The following is a 6,443-nucleotide window of genomic DNA, read 5'->3' on the forward strand; positions in this document are numbered from 1 at the left end:
TACAGCTTGAAATTGAATTAGACGACAAATAATGAAGTGGCTTTATCACCAAGTCTCGGGAACTCAGAGAATGGAAGCTTTGCCCTGTTCTTCTTTCTGTTCTCTAGATCTACTTCCTGAGGTTAGTGGTGGCCACAAGCAAAGCTGTCCTCTGCACTCATTTGGGTTCTTTGAGAAAGCACAATATTCTGATGAAAGAAATCCCAAAACATTCCTTAGGGAAGAAGCATTGTGATTGTGTTATTCTAGGCTGTCTTCTTTGGGTCAATAGTTAGGAAGAAGAGAAGTAACAATGATCCTGACCTTGTAGGAAACTGAGGCAGTGTCTCTGACCAATGAAGCAATCTGACAAGGCAGAGAGCAGCAAGAAAGTGAAGACCCAGTATCACACTGAGAAATTTGAAAAAAAATTTGAATGTTTCTCTAGAATATTTATTTTTCTTTTTAATGCCTATAGTTTTTCTAATTTTCTTTAGTTTTTAGTGCTTATCTGTTGCTATCCAGAGGGTTTATACCTTATATCTGTGAATAGAGTTTTGTGGGGGCAGTCTCTTTTTATATTTGTGTTTGTTTAGTGCCTATGGTCTGTGCCTGATATTTACTGAACTCTGTAATAAATTACTGGATAAGAGAAATTTTTGATTGATTACAGATAAATGCTCTCTGGATTATTGTGAGAGTTTGTCCCGACCCCTCGGTCCTTGAATTCTAAACACACTAGAACATCTTAGGTGTTCACAATTCTATATTTTAGTCTCCTCTACTCGTGCATCTCAACACGCTTTAAAATTATTTTTTTTTAACAGGCAAAGAGCTTGTCTAACCATCCTTCTCCTTTCATAAGATTCACACCTTTCTTCAAATCTTTTGTTTTTAGTTTTAGAGGTGATTTAACGTATCATATAACTTGTAAGTATCAGGCCACATCATCCATCTTCTTTCAGTTTAGAAAAATGTTAGCACCAAGCTCCCTTGCCGCCAAAGCATAGATTTCATGCTGTTCCATAGTTGTTCCTACCAAGGGGAGAATATGTGCTCAATTGCCAACACTCCACCGGGACTCTCGATAAAGGGATTTTATTGTGCCCACTTCCAACTGGATGCAGTGAAACTCTTCCCATGAGCATGGCAGTGGCTACGGCTCACGCTCCAGAGTTGCTGTGTGGTCAGCTCAGGACTTCTTTCTTAATACTTGCTGGGTCAGACTTTCTTGTGGGTTTGTGTGTGGGAGGCAAGGCAGACACCATGTGTCAAGGAGAGGCCCTCTGCCTCTTGTGTAGGGAAATTACTGCCACATGAAGGTAGGGCAGGAAGCCAGGGGCTGTCCCCGGAGCCTTCACCATCAGATAACTTGCCCCCTCTCCTGTGTGCAAGTACGCTTGTGCTAGAGCAAGAGAATTGTGTTTCTGGAACACATGCTTCCGACTGCGCATTATATATTCACAAGTTCAAAGTCAGGCATCTTTGGATGCGGCATTAAGTCATGTATTGTAACCAGATTGCCTGAAGGAACCCAAACAGTGAAAAGACTGCTTAACTTACCTGTGTATTAAAGGTTACCAATTTAAGTTAGGAGTGAATGTTCCACCAAATCTGCTCATCCTTTCGTGGGCATACGGAATCATTTTAGTAGGAATTTTAATTAATACTACTAATTCAGTGTGAATTGCATGTTCCTGTCAAAACGGAAAAGAACCCAGTGCTACTGTTTGTGTCCTTCGAGGGATGGTAAAAGTGCAAATTCATGACAGAAATACCCCATACATGTGGTGAAGACTGACCAGATCAGAGATCTTTGATTCCAATTTCGAAGGGCTAGCCATGTTAAATATAGGCTTAATACCTGAAAGTAGATTAAATACGGAGATAATTATACATAATAATTATAGCTGAGGGTTACATTTTACAGAATAGCTAGTTAATAAACTAAGCAGTTTAATTGGATCAAACTCGCCAACTATTTATCTGTGAAAATAATTGCCCTCCTGGTTGGAAAATCAAAACTTTTAGTTTGGGAATTTATTTCTTCAGCAAAGAAATCAGACAATTCTCACTGTCCTTGTGACCAGTGCTTCCATCCTTAGGTGATTTGATTTTAAAAAGATAGAGTACTAATAATCAGACAGACTCTGCTTCACTAGAAGAATCTTGAAATTAAGAGGGAGCTGTGTAGAGGATTTCTGCTGCTAGTAGAGAATAATTTCCTCTGCCTTTGCATTATTCATTTCATGTAAATTTTGATAAAGTTCATCACTGTGATTATTATTTCATTTACCACATTTTAGGTGTTTATAGCACAATTTCCACAGTAGGATCTTTTTTTCTTTTCCATATTAACATAAGTGTATGTATTCTTGATGGAAAAAGGAGCCTTTTAAGAAGTAGGTAATTGACACACATCACCCTAGCTCACTGCCTTCAGGACTTATTGCCATATGAGCATCCTCTCCCATGATGTCTAGAAGTGGGCTTTTTAGGCCACAATATTTATGTACCATATAATTATGCACCTGCAGCAATTAACACCTACTACATACACCAGGCAGTATACAGATGATTTTCTATTCTCACAACTACCCTTTGAGATGGGAATAATAATCCTCAGTTTTATGACTGAGATTCTTAGGTTCCTTGCCTTCCTCCAATGTACACAACTAGTATAATGGAAGAGTCAAGGTTCTCAATCAGGGAATCTCTGATTGTAGAACCCATGTTCTTTTTACAGTCACATTCACTGCAGGGAATTCATCCTCCTTGAAAGAAATCCTGGGCTTAGAAAAGACCAAAACAAGGATATGCCTAGTTGGTATGTGTTGGGCTTCACCCCACAGACCTGCAAGCCCTGTGCTTGCCCAGCCTTGAGAGCAAAGAGCCCAGAGACAGTGACAGAGACGTCAATGGTTTACTGGATAGGGTATCTTACACATCTGAAACAATGGGTCCTGGAGCAACACCGCACCGTGCACGGCAGACAGCAGGCAGGACATGACAATAACCTTCGCCACTCAAGAAAGGAGGAGACTACCATTTATAGTGGGAATTGACATCAGGTTGGCTCATCAGTTACCAGGAAACCAGCAGCTGGGGCACAGCCCATCAGATTAATGACCATCACGAGGGCAGATGTTTCCCTTTAATAAACTAGCAGGTGGAAGCGTTCTGGCCTAAGCATTAGAACAAGCACTAAGTGGGGCAGGTTGTAGGTGAAGCAGGTGCTGGTCGACTAGGGGATGACAATGAGCAAGAGGACAGCCATCTTGAATGGCCTGACCGTATCACCTGACTCTCACATTATCCTCCAACTGCCCCATGAGCACCTTTGGACCTCCCACAAGTGGTTTGGTTTTGTAGATTCATACAACTTCAGCACTGGAAAGAGGCTGAAAGGTCAGTACCCAAATTTCCAAGGGGCCATCTAGCCTGTGCCTGGATGCTGGCTAAATTCTGCTGAGGCAGTGAGTCTTCCTTTTTGGGACAGGGCAACTCATAGAAACTTCTATATATTCAGCCAGACTCTATCCCATGAGGCTTCCATACAGAATAAGCCTAATGCACCTTTTGCATAGCAGAGATATTTGAAGGGGATTTCAAATTCCCTCTATTGTTTTTCTAAGCAGTCCCAGTGTTTTTAGCTGAGCTCTATAAGATATGGTTGTATTTCCCCTACGAAGCTATATTCTCTTCCCTGAATGCTGTGCTGTCTTACAAGGTAGCATTAAGTTCTAAGCACAATACATCCAGGACTGATTCAACAGTACAGACTAGAGCGGGACTGCCACCTAGGAATTGTGAAGACTGTATGTGTAAGATTACATTTGGCAGCCACGTGAAGCCCTGTGATTTAATTCTAGCTGAGCCCCCTTCACACTCTCCCTTCACCTCAACAAATGCTGGTCTCAGTTTCCAGCAAAACTTAAGAATTCTGAAATCTTGTCACAGTTTCAGGAAAGAACCCTCAGGGAAGAGAGTCAAAGTGCACACCTTTGTTTCCAGGAAAGCAGGCAAGGAGATGGGGCAATTTTTAGCATAGCAGGTGTTCGTCCTTCCTCTGGCACTCCATACTTGTGCCTGAGTCTTAGTGGGGATAAGGTGTAGAGTGACTGGTCAGAAGTAAACGAATAGAAGTCGTATTTCCCAAATGTCTGTGAGATATTAAGAGACAGAAGGCAGTGCTTCTTCTAACAGACTCAGATTCGAATGCGAGGGTCAGTGATTTTGCTCATCTGTTAGTTCTTGCAGTACCCTGGAACATCATTCACCATGGCCAGGATGAATTTGCTGTACACAGGAGTGATCCTTCCCACCTGCCATGTCCCTAGGTGTGTGAGGATCTACAGTGGAGCCGAAAGAATTACATCTTCCTGGTTCATACTCAGAAGGTGGGGAATATATTGTGTCCTTTGGAACATATGTGTGGGCATTATTCGCATGACAGTGGATTTATTATTCCTTTTGTGAAAATGTAAGATGATAAAGAATAATTTTCAAAAGTGTAAACTGAATACACAAATAGTACGTTATGCTCCATTTCAATTAGCAGAATAGGTATAAAATTTGTATGGAACTATAATCAGATATTTATTTGTTGCATTCATTTTAGATACTCATAATAGACAGCTGTAGGGTACGTAGTATTCTCTGGATCACATCTGAATTCGTGACCTAGTTGCAAAACCCCTCGTTCCGTGTTCATCAAGCATATCATTGTTTAAATTTAAATTTCTAGTACATTCGAAGGTAAAACAAATCATAATTTTATTTTTAAAAGATTGTTTTAATCTTTTATAACAGGATGCATCTTTCAACATTTTGAGAATAAATGGAAGAAAAAGACTTAAAAGTAAAGTACCTTAAAACATCTGAATTTAAGAGGTAAACGTTTTCACACCTATTTTAAAAATATGTATATTATATATATAAACTTTATCTCTTCCGAGCTGCATTTAGAGATGAGATAGGAAGGCATGTAAGCACCTGTTTTGCACTGACAAATTTCAACAGGCATTTTATGTGGGGGTAAAATAATTGGGCCCATTAAAAAATTTGTATGTTTCTATCCTGAAAAGAGCCTGCAATGTTTCCGTATCTGAACCTGCCCAAAATGCCCACATTTCCCACCTTCTCAACATGAATCAAACTCATACATTCTGTGCACAGGCACCCATACACAGAAAGATCCTGAAAGAGAAAATTTTTGAAACATGTAGAACAAAGAGGGGTCTCCTTTAAATGCAAGGCTGTAATTTATTAAGTGTCTTTAGAATTCATATAAGGGGCTTCTCTCCTTTTGTTCTTCTCTTGTAGGTCTCTAAGTCCACTGATGACAGGAAAATCTTTAGTGGTTCCAGAGGCAAGCTGCTGGAAATCCTGCACATTTATTTTCTAGAAGGAAGTAGGCTGATGAGGAGAGTGATCTCTTCTGAGAGATCCTCCCTTTAAAAATCTGTAAAGGACTCCAAATTAAGCCATATCCATTTCTGGGACCCTAAAATGGCTCACAAAAGGTAACGTCAGTTGCTCAATGTTAGGTGATTTCAAAAGCCTTAATAAGGGGAGAGAGCAAATGTGGGGAGAAGGATAGTGAATAAATTGTGAGAACCTACCAAGTAACGAGACATCTCTTTAATTCCAAGCACCATGTGTTATTTCACTTTGTATTTCAATTAAAAAAAAAAGAAAGAAAAATGTGTCTTTTTAAAAAAGATATATTTTTGCTATTAATATTCAGTACTTAATATCTGAGTACAGATCCATCCTTCGTTAGGTCTAGGGTAGATCACAACCTAATTTACAAATTCAGAATCATAAGTCAGATCAACTCAATTGCTCAAGGCCATGTATATGCAAGTTAGAGTATGCACTGAAAATTTCCTGTCCTTGAACTGGTGTACTGGGCAATGCTGTTTTTCTATAAGAATTTGATCGTATCTTAGATTTAACACAGTTTTGCTTATGAGTTGAAAAATGTTTAACCTACATCCACTCATGTAATATAAAGTGTAAATTTAAGCAGTGATCTAGAAAATTCAGGGCAAAGTAGTTTAAATCATTTGGATCTTCCTAGAGATTCTGTTTTTGTTGTTTTTTTTTTTAACCTGAAAAAATAGGTAATTACTCGATAGCCTTAGCTCTAAAATATATCTGACAGGTTATTTTTATTTGTCTGGTTTTCAGAAATCATATCCATGTTTTCTACTCTCTGTAGTCTTTAGCAAAATGAATCAAAGCCACTCTGTACCCAAAGCTAACACCAGTGTTGTCTTTTTTTTTTTTAACATCGCAAGGCTTTACCTCAAGTGCTATGCAGTAAATTTACAGGGAAAGGAAAATTTTATTAAATTATAACTGAGAGGAGATGATTTTTTTTACATAGCAAACAAAAAATTCCTTCATGAAAGGCTATAAAACCCATATTATTTACCAGAGAGACCGTTCCTGTCTCC

General features: G+C 39.1%; 1 long non-coding RNA gene across 3 annotated transcripts in view; it reads left to right on the forward strand.

Moving 5' to 3' along the window:
* Positions 1-5,669, forward strand: part of LOC132362370 (uncharacterized) — a 154,601-nt gene extending 148,932 nt beyond the window's left edge. For all 3 annotated transcript variants that reach the window (XR_009502345.1, XR_009502346.1, XR_009502344.1), the window contains 3 exons: positions 4,231-4,379; positions 4,792-4,872; positions 5,305-5,669. This is a non-coding gene — a long non-coding RNA (uncharacterized LOC132362370). The remainder of the gene's footprint in view (positions 1-4,230; positions 4,380-4,791; positions 4,873-5,304) is intronic.
* The last annotated feature ends 774 nt before the right edge of the window (positions 5,670-6,443 follow it).

This window comes from Balaenoptera ricei, chromosome 3 (assembly GCF_028023285.1).
Source record: "Balaenoptera ricei isolate mBalRic1 chromosome 3, mBalRic1.hap2, whole genome shotgun sequence".
Classification (NCBI taxonomy): Eukaryota; Metazoa; Chordata; class Mammalia; order Artiodactyla; family Balaenopteridae; genus Balaenoptera; species Balaenoptera ricei.